The sequence below is a fragment of the Haliotis asinina genome, chromosome 1 (assembly GCF_037392515.1).
Source record: "Haliotis asinina isolate JCU_RB_2024 chromosome 1, JCU_Hal_asi_v2, whole genome shotgun sequence".
Classification (NCBI taxonomy): Eukaryota; Metazoa; Mollusca; class Gastropoda; order Lepetellida; family Haliotidae; genus Haliotis; species Haliotis asinina.
In genome coordinates this window covers 55,464,630-55,486,335 of record NC_090280.1, presented here as the reverse complement: position 1 = coordinate 55,486,335, position 21,706 = coordinate 55,464,630, and positions in this window count along the sequence as shown.

Genomic DNA, 21,706 nt, shown 5'->3' with positions numbered 1-21,706 from the left:
ACCACAGTTTCCATGAAAAGCATAATAGATTAGCTACAGATTGTCAGTTTGACAGTTGCTGATCAAATGTTTTTGTTTGGTAGGGATTCATCGTGTATATATATACATAGAATTTCACATAAGGATCGCTCGGTGAGTTGATAATACTGGCAGTTGCTGTGATGGCACATGGTAATTTGATGCTGTTGCTGCTGCTGGTATGTTGGCCTACTGCGTTACCTGAATTTCTTCATGATGTGGACACATTCTTAACCTGTTAGTTATTGCAACAACAGCTCAACCTGATCAGGTGCACCTGACCATATTGAGGCACTGTTGCACCTGATCATGTTGAACTATTGTTGCTCGTGGGAAATCACTGTTGAGCTTTGCTGCGCATGCCATGTTGTTCGCAGTTATTTTTGTCGATGATCATGATGAAGTGTTCTTGCTGGTGAGAATGTGAATTGCTGTTGACGATGTTGTATTGCTATTGACAATCATGAACTACTGTATGAACTGCTTCTGACAATATGGCGTTGCTGCCTTCATGCTATTTGCTGCTGACACTGTTCAGTAGCTGCCTTTGCTACCTTGAGAAGATGAAAGTCAACATCAGCAGTGTAAAGAGATGGATGTAACATTATCTCCCATTTACATAAAAACGACACGCCACTTTCCTAAATGCATCTCACCACTATAGCTACCACTTAAAACCGGGATAATGCCCTTGGCCATTTGACCCAACAACACGTGAAGGAAATGTACCTTACAGATAGCATCAACAGCGTCTCACATACCACATCTCTTTTATCTTCTTGAAAGAAGACATCCCTTCTAAAAGCTTCGTCAGAGCTTCATGAATACTGAGAGATCCTTAGCATTTAAATCTGTCTGGCTAACGTACACGTGACTGCATGACTACCCGGATGACGAGTAACGCGCATGTCTAAACGGACCACCTTGGGAAGTGTTTGGTCAACACATGCTAAATATGTGTTGCGTTCTTCTAGTGCGTCAGTCCTATGTGGCGCTCAAAGCATTAAGCAGATAAAAAATGTTTCTGAATAGCGACAGATAACATGGTTCGAATCCGTGTTTAGGTTTCTAGGTTTGTCTGTGTCATACCAGAGCTTATCGGTTTCACCAACGTGGTATTCGTCAAAACCTTGCGCCGTTTCTTCCTTATCATCCACACGCCAGGACGTATCTGCAATACCAGCTGTACTAAACCTGACTCACTCATTCACACTAGAAAAAAATCACAATATTACATCAAGATTTCCACAGTGACCAATGCCTAAATCACCAGAGTGCCCATTTCTGGTGTCCACCGCCGTGATATTGCTGGAATGTTGCTAAAAGCGAGGTACAACTAAACTCAGTCACTCTGTACTGTGACCCTAATCATTTTTTGGTGACTTGATGGACAGTTGTGGTTCTTTGGCGTGCCAGGATCCTGTGATCGAGGATTCGAAATGCAAAATCAGGTATACTTTTGACTGCGTATAGGTAATACCTGTGGTCGTGGTGTTCAAGACGTGAATCATCAAGACGTGAGCCTTAAAATTTCGCTTGACTCTGATACGCCATCATTGCTCAAAGCGAAATTAAACTGCCAACATTTTCCTTATTTAAATATAAATTTACATTTGAATGTCATGAATTCCGATTTCGTTACTTCTGGTTTTCATGATTTATTCATGGTCTCTTAAAGCGTTGAAAATAATCTTGTCAAACTGTGCCCATGAATTAAATTTATACATAAATTACCACATTCATTTCTTGAATGCATTAGAAAAACATCATTCTTTGGTGATCTAAATTAACAATGATTTTAAACAAAAATATATATAGTTGAATATTTAATAGTAACATTCCTGTTGCATTTAAGGTCTCCCAGTACTGGGATATTACTCGAGTATACGTACTGGAGTATTCAGTCATGGCTGCAGGCACTAGCATGAACCTTACCTCCGTGACGGTACAGCCATTATTCTGCTTGCCATGTATGAGTGAAAAAACATAGTTTACCCTTTCCAGGCAAATGATTTGTTTTTAACCTTTTTGAGTGTTGCATAAATAAAAATGACAAAACCAATGCCACACCCATAAAACCATATCTGCTAAGGCCAAAGCCCATTGTAGAGTATAGACTAAAACATTATGGATAGCAATTTCATATTTTTCGTGAGTGAGACGTTTGGATACAGATTCTGGTACCGTTGTCAAGCAGGAATCACCTACACAGCGGTACAGGAATATCTATCAAAACGTCGCTCTCACGAAAATTTAAGCAGTTGCTATGCATAAAGGTTGTTAAGCATTGTACTTCCCAACGTCTAAAATGCCATTTAAAGACGTCATAGTCCATTGTACAGTATGAATGTGTGTTTGTTAATCTCCGTGAAATAGTGATGCCACCAGGTGAGGTAGCGATGCCACCAGGTGAGGTGGGTGTATCCTGCCCCGCAGGTGGCACGGTCATAAACATAAACAAAGTTTAATTAGTTGTTCATCCGAAATAATTCGGGAACATATTAGGCTGCATAAAAATAATCAAATGTTTTTCAGGCTCATTTTCTTTTAAAAGGGACGATGGCGGATGGACTTTATTTTTTAGTTTTTATAGTAGAAAAAGTGACGAGGGAGGAACACACTTTTTTACATTTTTTTCTCTCAGAAAATTTAACGCGTGTTAATTAGTTTCTTACAGTGAAAAATTTGCCTTGACAAAAGTTAGAAGACATCCCATCAGAACCAGCAAAATTTAACACTGACAAGTCTAAAATATTCAGTAAGATGGATTGCGCAATTGCAAGATACAAAGATTTACAATAGATGTTTCATGTGCAATGCAAATGAGTCAAATCTCAAGTAATGGGTCACAAATATAATGTCAACTAACCAAAGTCTAGGTTTGAGAGTGAGAAACAGTTATACTGAATGTAACATGACGAGTGGCCAGGCAGCGGTCATTTAAGTCAAGCGTTGTCAAAGTCAGGCAGGTTGATGCTAGCCGGATGGTGTACTCCGGTTAATCCGCCCGTGTGTGTCCGTGGCGTAAACAGAAAGAGCTTTATATACACAGTCACTGATTCTTGAATATTCGACCACAATACTTCTCGTAGTCTCCCGGAAGTAAACACAACTAGTCAAGAAAGGCAACTCTAGAGCTCTTCCTTACAGGCCTGCAGCCAAAATACTAATAGTCCTGAACATTTATGACACGAAATAATAACTACCACTCAATACTTTAAACATTGTGACCCAATAATAATTATCACTTAATCAATAATAATGCAATTTACAGGAAGTACACTCTCGTAACAAGTTGTAGATTCAGTAACACTCGTTCTGACTGACTGTCATTCAAACTGATGATCGGGATTCTGGCATTTGAAATGGCAATAAAAAAATTGTTACGCCCACAAATACAAGTGCCTATGCCCGAGAAACATTTCAATTTTTAAATTTTTTTTGTAAAACTCAAACTAGGGAATTGCATAGGACATTATTCACTCATGCGTTAACTTCAGACACTGCCTCCAAATTTTTACCATAAAACTTACAGAAAACTTCTGAGACCCATAATGTTGTAATCTAGAGCGAACAAATTAGTGTACATCTTTGAAATCTTTACTAAAACAGCATACTTGATTGTACTTCAAAGTTGTGAAATGTAAACACCAAAGACTGCAGCTGTAGGAATATTACAGACATGAATGGATGGCTGACTATTAAAAGAACATAAAAGAATGTTCATGGCGTGTTGACTCGTCAACCGTGCACGGAATAAGAGGAGACGTCAGTGACAACACATAACCTGCCGCGTCAGTGATATTGTTTCCCTGAGCTCGGCGTAGGAAGACATTCGGTCTGGTAGGCTGGCTACAGGCACAAATATGTGATGCTGTTTTCTAGGGCGTGAAGACAGATACTTTGTTACTAAATTATCATATTTCTGATATCGCGGCACATCAGCTGATCTATCATAATTCTTATCTACAAACACTGACGGTTCCCCTGTGATATCAAATTTACATCACATTCATCACGTCATTCATGCTCATAAAAATCACGAAGAGAGACTACGCTGTATTTTAAATGTATTTACAAACTATTAAATTTTTATGACCCATATTGGACACAGAGCCATATGGGAACAAAAAGTGAAAATTCGTAGTAAACTAAATGATGAAAGTTAATGTCGTTATTCTAAAAATTGCAGGATAATGGGAAAAAAACTGTTTTCACGTAGACGGTCGGGGATAAATTCTGGGATTCTATGACCATGACCTTTAATGACCACGATGCAGTCCCGTGTCACGTTACTGCATGCTAAGAGAACACCTGGTGTCAACACTGGTCTCTTCCTATGATACTTGAGCAAAGATCCTGTAACTTTAACGGACCATGTCCCGAGGTGGCTGAGATGAGAAATTACATCGCATTTGAATAGCAACGTGTGTATGCGTGTGTGCAGCCCTGTCACTCCACCTCCCATCCACCCCCCACCCCCCACCCCACAGCCCCCCTCTCTGTCTGTCTCTGTGTGTATCCGAACTAATGCTAGTGCTCGTCATTTATTTGCTCAGCTATGCTTGTCGTAAGAGCCGACTATTCGGATCGGGCCATGGTGGTCACACGTCATCGGTTTCCAATTGTGCAGATAGATGGTCATGCTGTTGATCACTGGATTATCTGGTCCAGGCTCGATGTTTTACAGACCGCCTCCATATAGGTGGAATATTGCTGTGTGCGGCGTAAACCAAAACTCACTTACTCGTCGTATGCGACTCACACCTTTCCACAGTAAAACATAGTTGTTTTACTAAGTCACATGGGAACAATAGGTATCATCTTTTAACGTGTCACGTGACGCAGCAAGGAATCGATCCATTTTCATCCCCTCTCTCTAGCCAACTCTGTGCACCAGACCAAGGATAAGGTTACAGAAATATAATTCCACATAAACCATTGCTTTCTGATTGTTTGTCGTACAATAATGCAAACAAACGAGATGCTGCAACACAGGACTCCAGAAATCTGTGAAGGGTCAGGTAGGACTCTGGTTCATTGCACACGATCGTGATACAGCAGCCTGGGCGTTAGCCATCATATAAATCACCGGTTTGTATGATCCAGACTCATTTTAACATACCGATGTGGTAGCCCAGCTGCTGAAGCGTTCGGTCATTACATGGGCCTGGTGTTCCTTGTCGTGATATTGGTGGAGCATTACTACAAACAACTTGAAACCATAGTCATTCATTCTGTTATTTACATGCTACTGACTATTGCTGAACCTATGTCCATGACAGTGTTTTATCACTTCGTGTTTGATTCACTGAATGAACGACCCCTAAAGATCCGGCTAGAACTGATCTTCAATAACCCATGTATGAGCCGGCTAACAGGACTGGGTGGTTGACACAAGGCATCTGTTCACAATTGCGCACATAGATGCTCATGCAGTTGATCACTAGATTGTCTGGTCCAGGCACGTTTTCTTGTACAACGACGTGATATAGCTGGAATATTGCTGAGTCTGGCGTCAAACTGAACTCATTCACTATTTTCACACAAAACTGCTTTCACAGATGAACTTTTACATACTATTATAAAAAAGAATGTTTTTTATAATCAAGTTTTACAACTCTCTATTTAATGTTCAATTTTATAAACACCTAAACTCAACATAGATCACAGTTTATAGAGAACACGTTTCCAATTGTGATAATTTTCTGATAGACATATTTCCAGTTTCATCCTGTCAGCTTTGACTGATCTGTATATGGTGTTGTTGATTTTCTAATGGAAAACACCCTAGACCGCGATCCAGTACGCCCTCCCAGGCGTGGTCCAAGCTGGAGATAATGTTGGTATGTGTGTCGCGGTAAGCCTTGTGTATATAATAACCTACCCAGAGAGATAAGAGGTGGCCAGCAGTGCTACTGACCCCCATATCCAAGTACCGACGTCATACAGCTGGACAAGTGCTGTGTGCCATGTTAAACAACAAACAACAACAACACATCAGCGTACTGGCACTCAGATCACTATGGACTCGGATTGAATAACTCAACCGATTATTTAATCAAATTAAAAAATAATTCTTCCAAATTACGATGTTATGAAATAAGTGACAACTATTTAGAGGTTGAGGTTCACTTTTGTAAAATCGTCATTTATTGATCGTGAAAACGAGAAAGCAGACAAACGGCTGTAATTCTGGATAATATGAGTAATGGTTATTACCAAAATAATGACAGCATGAACAATTTCATCTACATTAGAATATTCACCCACCCGTGATTAAACAATGTGTAAGATGAAAGGTGGGTGTATTCCCCCAAATCAGTTGCACCGACACAAACACATGCAACAACATGGCAACTGTTCGCCTAAGAGCCTCATACCAACACTGGCATAAACACATGTCAAGACAGGAATCGCATCTGAGACGAATCTTATCTTCCACGTCAACCGTCTATTTGAAGGCTTGGAAAACAGAGTTTGTAATGACATTGCTGACGCTCCTTGGGGAAATAAAACATGTCTTGAGGTAAATGCCCCGGGGCTATGACGACGTTCCCGAAAGGGAATACGTTTGTAGGTGCAACAGGAACTGTTAAAGAGCTGAGAGACGTGTGTCACTGTGACCCTTCATATACTCAGGATGATACATTACCGAGTCAACATTGACAGCTTCTTGAAACATCGTCAACAACGAACTTTTACACTTCTACCAACTCAGTTGTAGCAAACTTGTTACTTTTAGGTATTAGGAGTAAGCTAACCCTATATTTGTTCATCCGCTTTATCCTTCATCAAAGGTCACGTTACAGAGGTTAGACAGGTGAGTATTGCCCTGGTGTCCAATGGTAGTTAATCTCACACACGACACCTCCCTGTATCTCGCGTCAGAGGCAGCTAGAGGTAATATCAATACCCCTCAAAGTAAAAATGCTCATTCACTTCTGGGGTGGTCGGTAGCCTAGAGGTTAAAGTGTTCTCTCTTCGCACCGAAGGCCCGGGTTCGATTCCTATATTGGTGCTCAACGCGTGAAGCCCATTCTCAATGTTATTATGTTGTTAAATGTAATTTACATTTTATGGCAGAAACGCACTATGTAGTTTCTCAGATGCCTTATCGTTTTTCCGTGTAAATCTTACTTTCAGTTGTTGTGGTATACGTGCTCCTCCAGCCAAAACTAACATGATAATTGGGAGAGGATATTTTTGAGGTTGCTCGGTATTGTTCCTATCGTTGACTCGCTCCAGTGGACATACTGTAGTCTTAGCTCCAGATCCGTAGTGACCTTTGTAATGCTTCCATGGCCATAATTGTATTTAAAATGAGTGGTATTAAAATAGAAATGCTTAGTTGCTGAGTTCACACAATCTGTCCCCGAGGGCTCATCATTTTGTTGCCGTGAAGATCCAGGTGAAAATTGATCTTCAGAAACCCGTACTTGTCGTCTGAGGCGACTACCGGGAATGGTTGGTCAGACTCGCTGACGTGGTTGACACATGTCATCATATCCCAGTTGCGTAGATCGATGATCATGCTGTTGATCACTTGATTGTTTGGTCCGGACATTGCCATGTAGCTGCAAATTTGCGGCGTAAAATTAAATCCGTTCACTCACCTTTTTTATGTAGGGCACAAGTTCTTAAGATATGTAAGACAACACGCTTCATAAAAAGGAGTATCCTCCCTTTAGCGTACAATGATTTGCTGACGGCTGGATACGAGACTTTTACAGATTCTGACCACCTAACCTACAGCACAAAATTCGTTCCGGGTCTCTGCAGCTACTAAATGATTTAGTCCCGTGAAAAGATTCGAACCATGGATCTTTTGACATGACGTCGGGCTGACCTAGTAGATTGTCACCTGCGGGAGGTCTCCATGCCGGGTTACTGTTAAGTGAGTGCATTAATGGGTTGCCATCCCCAAATATCTAAGTGTGGTTGTTGTTGTCAATGTACCCGAAAATTTGGGCGTTGTCATAATATTAATCACTGAATTGTCATGTCCACAGTCGATTTACTGAAGGATTCTAGCTTATTGTTGACTCCTTGATGATTCTGACGTTAAATAAGAAATAAGAAAAATATAAAAAAGTTTTAAGAACTTGACAGTGACAATGAGGCCAACACATTAACCATGACTGGACGCTGTTATGTTCAAGTATCTGTGAAATCCGCTGAGAAAATGAGAAGAATTTATGCAATCATTATACGTCTTTCCACGGTATGGAATTTCAATTGCCCGAGTAAAACAATTTGGAGTATCGCTGATACAAAGTGTATTTCACAACAACTATACTTAATAGCAAAAGAAACGCAACTCTGTTTTTCTTCAAACACATGCCAACTGGGGTTGCGCAGCATAGAGAATAAGACCAGTCTTCTTACATGAGAGCGAATCGAGCAAAGGTTGGCAAAATACTTCCCTCGCTTCGGCTCGAAAAATATTTTTCATTTCAAAATTAAAGATTGTCAGAACCAAAGGTACACACCCATTTCTTCACAGGATTGTGCTCTCATATTTCCAACACGATGATGAACAATTACTCACGTGAAATATTTTTATCGAACATTTTAAGCGCAACTCGTGTTATATATGACCGTTCTTCGCCTCCATCCCACCTTCCAGCTTTCGGTTCAACGAAGTGAAGGAACAGGAGGGTATTATTCTACATGGAATACGTACAGTTACCTCCCCTGCTTTATTCGCCCATAACGCCAGAAGTGTTTTTATGTAGAAACAATGCTACGGAAATTCTAACAATAGCGACAACAGATAAGACAAATAATCTCCTACAGGTTCATGATAAAATTAGGCAATATGGTATTTCATTTTAATTTCTGCTTATTCTGGCAGGGGTAATGGAGGCGATGCACGATCTGAATACCTCGAGAGGCGTTTAAACTTTTGAATAAAACACGTGTTTAATTATCAAATATGGGGTTGAACATATGAGAGCACAACCAAGTTATGACATGGGAGTGCACCTTTAAATATTTGACGTGACCTCCATCAAATAACAATTAAACTAAAAGCTGCCGTGAACAGGAGACAGTGCACATCCGGTGTCCCGACAAGGACATCGCGTCCACCATTCAAGTACAGGGTGTCCAGACTCCAATTATGCTGAATGGAGTCGCTTCACTGTGAACATATATCTCGACAATTGCATATTAAGTCGGGGCTATGTTAATGCTTGACTGGTTCATATCTCTTCCCAGCGCTGCTCTTGTGTGGCCATCAGGAGCTGTGTAGCAATACAAAACGTAGACGGATTAGTTTTTTTTAATATCTGTCTCATACTTTGAGTAAAGAACAAATTGGACCTGTGAGGAATTTCAATATAGTGACACTATGACTAACACAATATTTTGCTCTATATGCCTTAGTCGTGCTGTGATGCTTGATGAGTTTTGTCATTACTTTCGTAGTTATTGTATACTGAGGGAAGATCTGGTTTACGTGTTACAGTATGAATAAAGATTATTAATCAAGGCACGTCTGAGCGGCAACAGGACACTAAGAGTACATCAGACACCAAAGGGATATTCTTACTCCCGGTATCGAAAGGATATTATCTTAGTATTTTGACATGAAGCACTTGATTTAACAAGCATACATTTTTTAAGGTTGAGGTACGAGTAAGAACTTAAAAATGAATACATAAAATGGAATCTCGCATGTAGTTGGTTGATTGGGTTGTTTTTGATGCACTCAGCAATATTCCATTTATATGGCTGTGGTATGTATATACGAGGGGATGTCAATAAGGTTTGAGCCTTGAGCATTTTTCATACCCAGGTGTCACAGCCTATGGTACGACATTGAACCTTGGGGTGTAGCTGATGTGATATATAAGTTTTGGTATCCTACTCTCAGAAATTACTGAACAGCTCACATTGACAGAAAGAGACCCCCTCACGGCAGTGAAAATGAATAAAATTGAGTATAGAGCAGTAGTTAAATTTTTAGTTCTTGAAGGAACCTCAGCGAAGAACATTAAAAAAAGGCTTTCAGCAGTTTATGAGTAGTCTTCCCCTTCATCTGCTACCATCAAACGATGGGTCAATGAATTTAAGCATGGCAGAGAGAGTCTTGAAGATGACCCCCAACAACAAGCACTAGTCGCCCAACAACAAGCACTAGTCAGGAAAACATTGACAGAGTGCATAGACTTGTGCTGGAAAATCGTCGAATCACACTCCACGAGTTAGAGGAGACCACAGGCATTTCACACGGATCCATCGAGACAATTCTTCATGAACATCTTGTCATGTCTAAGGTGTGTGCAAGATGGGTGCCAAGAATGCTTACAGATGAAATGAAGAAAACAAGGGTCACCATAAGCAACTCCATGCTGACCAGATACAACAAGAATCCAGAAGATTTTCACTTTAGGCTAGTAATCTGTGGTGAAACCTGGATGCACCACTATGATCCTGAGAGCAAACAAGAATCCATGGAATGGAAACATGTCACTTCTCCCAGGACCAAAAAGTTCAAAGCCTCCAGATCAGTGCAGAAGGTAATGGCGACAGTCTTCTGGGATAGCAAAGTCGTCATCCACATAGATTACTTACCAAAAGGAAGAACAATGAATGGGGAATATTACGCTAACTTGTTGAGGCAAGTGCGACAGTCAATCAAGGAGAAGCGCCAGGGCAACATCAGACGTGGCATTCTTCTACATCAAGACAATGCTCCAGTACACACCTCTCGCGTTGTAGCCGCTGCTGTCCAGGAATGCGGGGACGAAATCCTGCCGCATCACCCCCTACTCTCCAGACCTGGCACCAAGTGATTACCATGTGTTCCCAAATCTCAAGAAACACTTGCGTGGTTGTAGATTTCAGGATATAATGAGCTTATTGCTCCTACTGAGGCTTGGTTTGAGGATCAACATGGCGCCTTCTACAGAGATGGCATCAGCGCCTGGCAGAAAAGATGGAACACGTGTCTTGACTCACAAGGGCACTATGTTGAAAAATAAATGTGGTTCATACCAATATTTTGTGTTTTTCTATGCAAGGCTCAAAACGTATTGACATCCCCTCGTAACCAAGTCTTAACCAGACAATCCGGTGATGAACAGTATGAGCATTGATCTACACAACTATCAAACGATGCCATGTGTCAACCAAGTCAGTGAGTCTGACCACCCGATCGCGTCTGTCGCCTTTTATTACAATCATGGCCGCTGAAGATCAATCTCTCATCTGTGAATAATTTGTGCAATACTGAAGCCATAAGTCAATCTGTTGTGGGTGGATTAAAAAAACCCAGTTAATCAGACATGACCAACTGGTGTATTGGTTCCAAGGACGAAGACATGCGTATCGTGTTAAGTGTTTTCAGTAAGTTTGTGTGGCATTTGTCTCATATGACTGAACGGTGTCGTGACCAACGGGGGAACTCTCCCAGTGGAAATCATTTAACACGTCACAATTTAATTCTGGACTCACAAAAGTCCAGAATCTCTCCGCACTGTGGCCACTCTCTCACAGGGATTTGACAAAATAAAAAAATGCAACTGTTATGAATATGTGCTAAGGATGTTTAATTTCGCCCTGAATTAATATTTTTAATATTTAATATTCATAACACAAATTTCACGTAATTCCGCTAACTGAGAGCGATATTAAAAATCTCGCTAGTGGGCAAAAACCATTTTGGCCCATGGGCAAGAATATTTCCCTTTACTCAAAATACATCCTTTTCCATGCTCTTTAGGATGTAATTATAAATGAATAAAAGTACATTTATGAGTGTCGTGACACAAATGTCAACTCATTTTGACTTAATTCAGTAAATTTAGAGCGATTTAAAAATATCTCTCCCATAGGCGAAAGACATTTGGCCCAAGAACGAGAATATTTCACTCAAAATGCATCAGTTCCATTTGTATTGCGGGGCGGTGAGGTAGCCCAGTGGTTATTTTTAAGGCGTTCGCTCGTCACGCCGAAAACCCTGGTTCGACTCCCCAAATGGGTACACTGTGTGAAGCCCATTTCTAGTGTCCCCGCCGTGATATTGCTGGAATATTGCTAAAATGGGATAAAACCGCCAGTCAGTCAGTGCATCTGCAACGTAGTGAACAATGAACAATGTGCTCTGAACAATGTGTTCTGAACAATGTGTTCTGTATTCCAGGCATCACGCAGTATGAACTTGATTTTACTCCTAAATAACAACCACTTGACACAGTGGATTTGCTCCTGACCTTGAGACAGAATTGGACAAGGGGCTGAAGGGTACGAGGGACTCGAAGGGGTTGGTAGGGCAGTGTGGGATAGGATGAGTGGGATGGAGATGTAACTGGGGAACTGGCGTGAGAGAAATGGACTATTTATGATTGATTGAGAGTCGGGGAAGTTGAGAAGAAGTGTGTTGAGTTGGAACAGAGGGAGAATGGGGGATATGATTGGATAGGGGGCGGGGGCGGGGGGTGGTGGGTGGGTGTGTGCTTGAGGAGAATGTAGTTATTTTGTTACAGGAGAATGATAATTGAAGGTGGGGGAGTAGGAGGTCATAGTAAATGTTTTATGACAGAGGAGACAGGAGTTCACAGCCATTAACCTCGTGTTCCGGTCGGTCGGCTCCTCGCTGAGTGAGCCATGTTGGACTCCTTTGTGTAAATGTTCATGAAACATACAACCCTTACCTCCTCAACATCCTCCGTCTATCTCGCCATGCATCACTACACTGCAGCACACTGAGCACACATTAGTACTGATAATGCCTGTGCCAATTTGTCACAAAATGAGGGAGATCTTCATCTCTGGGCAGAGTTGTTTGCAGTTTTTAGTGTGGTTAAGGAATGTGGACAATTTCAAAATGCAGTGCATAAGTGACAAGTATGATGTTCTATGCTATTCCCTGTTTGACGTGAAGGATTGACTTGTCTTTGCACGTGTTTGTGACAGGTGCTGTCGATGGAGGCAGGGCATGCTCACCATTCAACGAAAACTTGCCATCAATCACTGTTTGACTTTGTTCAACGCCGCATCTCATGAATATGCTAGGTATGTGGTGGCGATCTGTAAACAATCGAACCTGGACCATACAATCCTACATAGGTCTACGCAGCAAGAATACAAATTGCACGCTTCAAACAGGTCATTGTGCGTGTGTACGAGCCCCGGCTCTTCCAACGCGGATCTTCACGGCTCTCTGATTCTTGAACACATATTCCTGCAGTAGTAATATTAACACAATGGACTGCTTTTGTGGCGATTTCCTTTGATCACGAAAAGAGTTGAAAGGCTTACACATGTAAACATGACACAGAATAGTCTTGACATAAATAAGGTCGTTATTCTAGTTCTAGACCACAGGGTCAAAGAATGAAGGGAATAAAACATAGACCGGTAAGGATGGTACTTTTTCTTACCTTGGCTCTCGCTCGGAAGTGTAATAGGACCAAGACTGGTTGTCTCAGTTAGATAAAGCTATCAGTGTCTGTACACTGTGTCGGAGAAATATATTCTTGTACAATAACGTTATGATGGCGGGCAGAACAAAAGCGGTATTTGCCGGACTACGAGATCATTCATGATTTATTGCATGTTGGGCGGTGATGATTTTTGTGGCATTTTTAAGCATGTACAGTGTGAATGACAATGTGAATAATTTTAAGCATACTTTAAAAATATTTTATACATAATATTTTAAGTTATCCCCTAGCATATGTGGACAAATTGCTGACCCAATAGCTCCCCAGAATAAAATGGGTGACCCCTCTGAAAGTCATCCCCCTCCCGCTGGCAATAAAAAAAAAATGGTCCCTTCAATAGGAGGCCGCACTCGCACACATGCAGGTGCGCATGCAAACAAGAATTTAAGTGCTGCGATTTTGTTTTTAAACGTTAAACCTTATTTTACCTCACCACCAACGAAAGGGATCGACTTGATAATATTTTCATTTAAATATCTTGCTCAGACACAAAATTTAATCCTGCACAGCTCTACAGATGAAAAATCATTCACTGTATTGTCTGTTCATTCTGTCGTCACAAATCTAGTCTCGTTCTGGTTGTCTAGCCTCGCTCTGGGTCAAAGAACACAGTCCATGCTGCATCTGCATAGATGAAGACAAGCGGAAAGAGTTCATTCAGCAGGTTTGATTAATGTGGCCTTTAAATGCTGTGTGGACATGCAAGATGATTTCAGCTGAAAGAACGTAAAACATCTCCCCATTATCCGCTAAATTCAGTGACATAACCTACCTAAAACGACTTCATCTCAACGGCACCGTTTACTATCAGTGCTCAAGATTACCGGAATAACCAGTTCTATATACTCCGCTGATGTTGTCCCCATCATAATACACGATTTCTGAAATTTGCGTTTCAATTGCTAACATCATTATCTTTTTATAATCATACGTTTCGTAAAAAAAAGTTTAGTACATTTTAAAGGTCAGACATAGATAAACAGTCTCGATTATTTTGCAGAAAAAGTGAGTGAGTGAATATTATTATAAGTCGCTTTTAGCATTTTAGCACCTGAAAGTACACGTGTTTCCTTTTTCTTTTCCTAGTTTCGTCAAAAGGTAAGCGTTGCACTGTGAGTGAAAGTCTGGAAAAGGCCACGTGTATTTGCACGTGTTCCCTTGTTCGTTTCCATGACTATAATTCTGCTAAAAACATGAAAGTGACCAATATCTACCGTCACATAAATGTCTTAAAAATTTGACGCAAAATAATTTCTGCACACGAACAAACGTTTGTCACATTCAGTTTTGAATTTCGTTTCTTAGCAACAACAAGAAAGAAACGAATACCTCGTTATTGGTAAATTATGAATATTCATATGCCTAATATGCAAATGACACAACACCTTTTCATATAATGACATTTTGTTATGACATGCAGCCGCAATCATGTCCGTGGCTATAGACTATAGCAATAAAGGGCGGTGCCTTTAAAGAAATGTAAGTTGTTTTATTTCAAGATAATGTTTACGAACTTTTGCCTTTTAAGTACTTTTTACGCTTACGCATCTCTCTAAGGAATAGACTGACATTCAACGTGCTTGGTACGCCATGTCAAAACAATACAAGAATACTAAATCATTTCACAGTTTAGAAGTGTGAAAATCTCGCCTCAATAAAACTCTTTAAACGGAATTTTTGAAACCATTTACAAAATTATATGAGTAAATTTTGGTATGAAAGTGATTTTTGCCGAAAATGTGTATTTGAAAGAGGAGACTGGCTTCATTTCAAAGAACTCAAATCGTTTCATTATCGGGTACGGGCCTTTCATGGAAGGAAGTACAAACGTGCTTGAAAAAACAAATTAGTGCTAATCCTTCATTCCATGGTTGATAACGTTGTATAAATTCAAAGTCACTGGAGTGAGTGAGTGAGTGAGTTTGGTTTTACGCCGCTTTTAGCAATATTCCAGCGATATCACGGTAGGTGACACCAGAAAATGGGCCTCACACATTGTACCCATGTGTGGAATCGAACCTGGGTCTTCGGCGTGACGAGCGAACGCTTTAACCACTTGGCTACCCCACCGCCCCCAAAGTCACTGGAAGCATACCTGATGCTAAAGGGTCTGGCAGGCCAACATATACTTCCAGTAGAGATGGACGTTTCATAAGAAGATTCTGTCTTGAGGATAGATTTGCAACACTGAAATTTCTGCGGGGTCAAATTAGAAGAACATTGAAACTGTCTGACGTAAACAGCGAACATTCGGTCTGAAATGCTATGTCCCACTGTCCCATGCAGACAACCTTCTGAACAAAAGCCAGCGAAAACAGAGGTACAAAAGGGCAAAGGCACATAGACATTTGAGGTGCAAGATTGGAGCCGGGTGCTATTATCATGAGTCAATATTCTGATGTTTTAACAATCGTAGACAAATGAGGGTGAGCCGATATTTCTATGGAAAATGCCGTCATTATTGTACCCAAGCAACTGTCAGGCACCCACCTCAAGTTCTCGTTTGGGTCTTATAATCAGCCACTGGTGTAGGAATTCTTAAAAAGCGCCTGGAACTTTGAATTCTGACCGTTAGTAGACATCATCAACGACATTAAGGAACTCTGCGAATTTCTTGCTTACCCAAGGAAAAGTTACATTTTCAACAGGACATGGCTCCAGCCCATTTTTCAAAGAGTTCGAGACCATTTTTGGCAAGAAAGGGCGTTCCTCTCCTTGAATGGCCTGGATATTGAGCGGATATGAGGCCGATTGAGTCCCTGTGGGATATTGTTGTGAAAAGAATTGCTCGTGAGATGCCTACATCAAGTGAACAGCTTTGGGGATTGGTCCACAAACATTGGTGAGTGAGTGAGGTTTGTTTTACGCCACACTTGCAATATTCCAGCCATGTGGCGGCGGTCTGTAAATAATCGAGTCTGGACCAGGCAATCCAGTGATCAAGAGCCTGAACATCGATCTGCGCAGTTGGGAACCGATGACATGTGTCAACCAAGTCAGCGAGCCTGACCACCCAATCCCGTTAGTCGCCTCTCACGGCAAGCATAATCACCTTTTATGTCAATCATGGGTTGCCGAAGGTCTATTCTACCCCGGGACCTTCACGGGTCGTTGTCCTTGGAAATGATTTGGATTTACCCCGTATCTTCAGGGGTCCAGAAAAAAAATTGGTATTCTGTCACACGAATCAAGGCAGTATTTAAGGTCTAAGGTGAAAACAGCCTGTACTAATTGCATACTTCATAAATTGCAGTTGCAGGCCATTAAACATGCTTTCTGACGTGTGTTAGAATTGCGTGTTACTGCATTCGCCAGGTTAATATAACAAACTGTCCGTAAGCTGCACAGGTACATCACCTTGAATGATGTGAATATATTAGGATATTTCTGTATGCATGAAAAATAAAAAGTCAAGTTTCAAATAAATGTAAGCTGTTGTTGTGATCTTCGATGTACCCACAGAAAAATGCCTCCTCGAGAACACAGAGGCAGCTTAACACCTCTCAGGAACAAATACAGTGTGGTAATCTCAGCAGATTATTAAAGCGTGCAATAACAGTTAAGGGTAAGGAATGTGTGTTGAGAACACAAGTTTTACGCCCCCGTACATTCTTTGGTTCCCGTTCTCTCCGGGATTGTACATAAACCTTGCGCAATGAGACACACCCGGATCCACTCATCCGAAACACCGAGGTATGCGGCCACGGTAGTACGTCGGCTACTGTATCTTGATATGCTATGCTGAATGTTGAATTGATATCCGATCGTTTAGTTAAACACCTCGGGTTCCCCTATACAGCATTCCAATGCTGGATTTGTGGAGGGGTGGTAGGGCTTGGAGTGAGTGGGTTTAGACAGCTTTTAGCAATATCATGGCGGAGAAGAATAACATAAAATACACCATTGGTTCAAAAATGAATGCAGAAGGACGCAATCAAATTCCACAGCGGTAAAACACGTAATAGTCACACCACACTCTATCAAGCAGGACAAATGTCACTATCATTGAGCACTTGCATGGACTGAAGTATAAGACGGTAAATTATAACATATATGGTAAACGTTTTAACTTAGTAAGAAATATGTAACAGACCAAAATGTCCACAGTCATGTAACATAATCAAATATCTTCATTATTCCTGTTCAACACTGGAGTGAGACAAGGCAAGAATCTCTCACCACTTCTGTTTTCAATCTTATGTATGATATTGAACCTTTTCTACTGAAACGTGTAAGTAAAAGTATTCATGTTTAGTGAAAGTGTTATAATACTTAAATTGTTATATGTAGATCCTGTCATATTCAATGAAGACTCTACTACATAAGGCTGGCATGTTGTGATATAACTGGTAGTACTATTTGATAAAGATTGTTCACGATAGTATTTGGACGCGGGCCTAAAAAGTAAGCTAAAATATTCATTTACATTTACATGACAATCAGAATATAACACTTGATAATTCACCTTGGAAAACCGTTGCACAGAAATGGGAGATTTGTAGAGACAGGAAAAGTTTAAACTAAAATGCAACGAAAGTATGTATTGTCAAATCACCAAATTATCATTTAGTTATCATTATTTATTTATATTTAGTTATTATTAGTAGTAGTATTTTACTTTTTGATTGCTCTGATCCTAGTGTATAATTCTACGAGCATTTGAGAACATTAAGCTGATCGTAAAAATCATGTACAATTTTCTAAATTGACCACTTCAAAATGCCACACCAAACTGTATGACTTCGCAACGGAACCCAGTCTATATCAAAATCATGGTTAAATGATGTTGCTATTAACTGAATGGTCTCCATCAACCCAGGATGTCGTTTGGGGGAACGAGAACGATCGGGAGCTCAGAAATGCTAAAGATCCCTAATTTGTTTGACATACGTCATCGTATCCCAATTGTGAAGATCGATGCGGGGGATATTTTGATCATTGGATTGCTTGGTCCATACTCGATTAATATTCAAGGTAAACTTTGTGTAACCACAATGTCATATATGGGCGGACATTGCATAAAGCAGCATGAGACCGCATTCACTGGTTGAGTCATAGTCACTTCCGGAGCTGATTGTCATGATGAGTATAATCAACCTCGCTGAACTTGTGTACCTCTTTGAATTCCTCACGAGTACATCAAACGCATGTATATCATCTGCCGTGAATGTCTTTTTGAGGATGACTACCTTCGCAAACGTTTCCTACTGAAAGTATTGCTCAGCTTTTGCTTTACCTATGGTTGTACAAACGTCTTTGAGAGTGTACTCAAACTGTGCATTGTATGGATATGATGCGGAGAGAGAGAGAGAGAGGGGGGGGGGGGGGGGTGAAAGGCGGGGAAAAGGATTAGCAAACAAGTAGAAGTTCTGTCGTTGAATGTATGTGTGTGCATGCTACACCGATCTGGTACTTGGAGACGGATGGATGGTAAGAGTTCTTGACAGTAAATACAGACAGACAAACACCCTGCCACTCGCACCTGCACTCACACACGCACGCAGTTGAACACACAGTCAAACAGCTCACATAAATACACGTGTCACCTGGATAGCAGATTTCCTGACAGAACGTGTACAGGTAGGCAAGGGAACAGATTCAGCTCAACTGCATCAGCAAGGGGTAGGTGCAGAGAAGTTGCAGACATGCTCAGCGTGGTTGCAGCCAGGTGCAGAGAAGTTGCAGACATGCTCAGAGTGGTTGCAGCCAGGTGCAGAGAAGTTGCAGACATGCGGAGAGTGATTGCAGACAGGGACAGAGAGGTTGCAGACAGGTGTATATGCATATAGGCAAATATTTTTGCAAATCTCGGTTTATAGTTAGACACACACCTGTAAATCAGCATGCACATCTACTTGCAGATGAGTGAGTGAGCGAGTGGGTGGGTTTGAGTGAGCTATTGGGTGTACTTGAGTGAATGAGTGAGTGGGTTTGAGTGACTGGATGAGTTTGAGTAGGTGAGTGGGTGGGTTTGAGTGGGTGGCTGGGTTGAGTGGGGGGGTGGGGTGAAAGAGTGAGTGGGTGGATTTGAGTGGGTGAGTGAGTGAGTGGTATTGAGTGAAAGAGTGAGTGCATTTGAGTCACTGAGTCACAGTTATACCACAGCATCATAGCTTTATGAAGAAGAAAGGTGATACTGAGTCATGTACTTCCCATGGTGCAAAGAATGAACTCGTTTATGTGCACCTGACCAGTTTTATATTGCTAGGTCTTGATTTAATTATATACATTAAAACTAACACTTTTATTTGGTTTTCTTAACTATATATTATCTTGATTATAAATTTCAGAATTTAAGCAAGGCTCAATCCACCTTAAGATACTGGGATGATACAGTAGAATGGTGAGGATTTTATATGGTATATTGTGTAGATATCTGACTTTTTTAAGGACGTACCTCTTGTTTTTTTCCCGCAAATTGCAAACAAATGCATTTGCAAATTGCACATCTTCAAATAATGACAAGTATGATTGGAACATAAATTTCTTGGGGTTCTTGATAAATTCAGTCGTGATTTGGAACGTACTGGTAATATTCATGGAATGTAACAGACAAAATCAACGTTGTGAAAATAGTGTTAATGCAAAAAGTGTTCCATGATAGTTTGTGTTAGGTTATGGGACAACATGATCGATTGCTTGGTCGTTGAGTCACTGCGACCAATCTTCGATTATATTAATTAATCAGCCCACCACAAGTATCGATGACGCATTCAGGCAAGCATAGACATATGTAAAGATGTAAGCATCAACTGTAATTAAAACAAAACAAACATATATTTACAAAGGCACGGTGAGTGATAGGAAAAACAACAGCTATATAAAAATTTGTGATTAAACAGCGCTGAAACTAGATGTTTATTTCCACATTTGGATGTGTAGAAATTGTATTTCACCTTCTGGAGTTCTGAAAATCTCCCCTTAAATGTATTTTGGTATTGTTGAGCTTTTGACAATGTCAGAAAACCATAACGCAAGTGGGTGAGTATTGTTTTACTCAGCTTTATTAATGCTCCCACAATATCACGCCCGCGGACACGAGAAAAGGGCTTCACACATCATAATTATATCGACATTTAAAGCTTTAAAATTTGTCTTTTCTGTTTGCAGTATGTCCTTTCCCTACCCAAGCTCCCATCTCTACTCCCTACCCCTATCCCCACCTTGTATATATTTCACAATGACAAGCTGGTTATCTTGTCTAGAACTTGAACGCGAGATTCAAATGAAAGTGTATATGCTTAATCTGCTCCCATCATATGGATTTCACTTACATATGGGAGTGGCTGGACACAAATACACAATAGGAGTAATAGGATACCTCGACCGCAGGTGTTAATGAAATGTCAGGCAAGCACAGGTGTGCAGGTGTGCAGGGGTGCAGGGGTGCAGGGGTGCACAGGTAAAACTTGCATATACAGTTTGCGCAGTGTCACTCTCGGTCACGATTTAACACGCACAAGTTATAAATAAATGATCCTTTTAATTGTTTTGTGCGACATTTTAGAGCTTGCTCGTTCATTGGGTTCATTCATAGTCTTCCTCGTTACCCGGAAGTTGTTACCCATAATACGTGACGTGTTCTTCCAGCTTCTGAAGCGGTAGGGTAGCTTGGTGGTTAAGGTGATCGCTCGTCTTGCCGAAGACTCGTGTTCGATTCCCGGAATGACCATTTCTGGTGTCCGCAGTCTTGGTACTGTTGGAACATTGCTAAAAGCGGTGTAAACTGAACTCACTCTTTCAGTCTCTAAATGCTTATCAGGAAGTTCATAAGTCACGTGCAACATGCATAGGTAAAATACATATTACGTGCACAGGAATCCAACAGAGGTTACACACACATACAAGTAACACGCATATTTAGCGTTTACGGGTAACACACATGCAACATATGCAAAGGTGACATATACATGTTATATATATGCACAGACAATGCATACTTATTACAGAATGCAGAGAGAGCATGTGCTGATACTGAGGAACAACAATGTTTCCGTATCGTTTAAGCGAGTTAAACCCAAGTCATTCCCAAGGACAACAACCCGTGAAGGTCTCGGGGTAGAATAGGCCTTCAGCAACCCATGATTGCCATAAAAGGCGACTAGGCTTGTCGTAAGAGGCGACTAACGGGATCGGGTGGTCAGACTTGCTGACTTGGTTAACACATGTCATCGGTTCCCAATTGCGCAGATCGATGCTCATGTTGTTGATCACTGGGCTGTCTGGTCCAGACT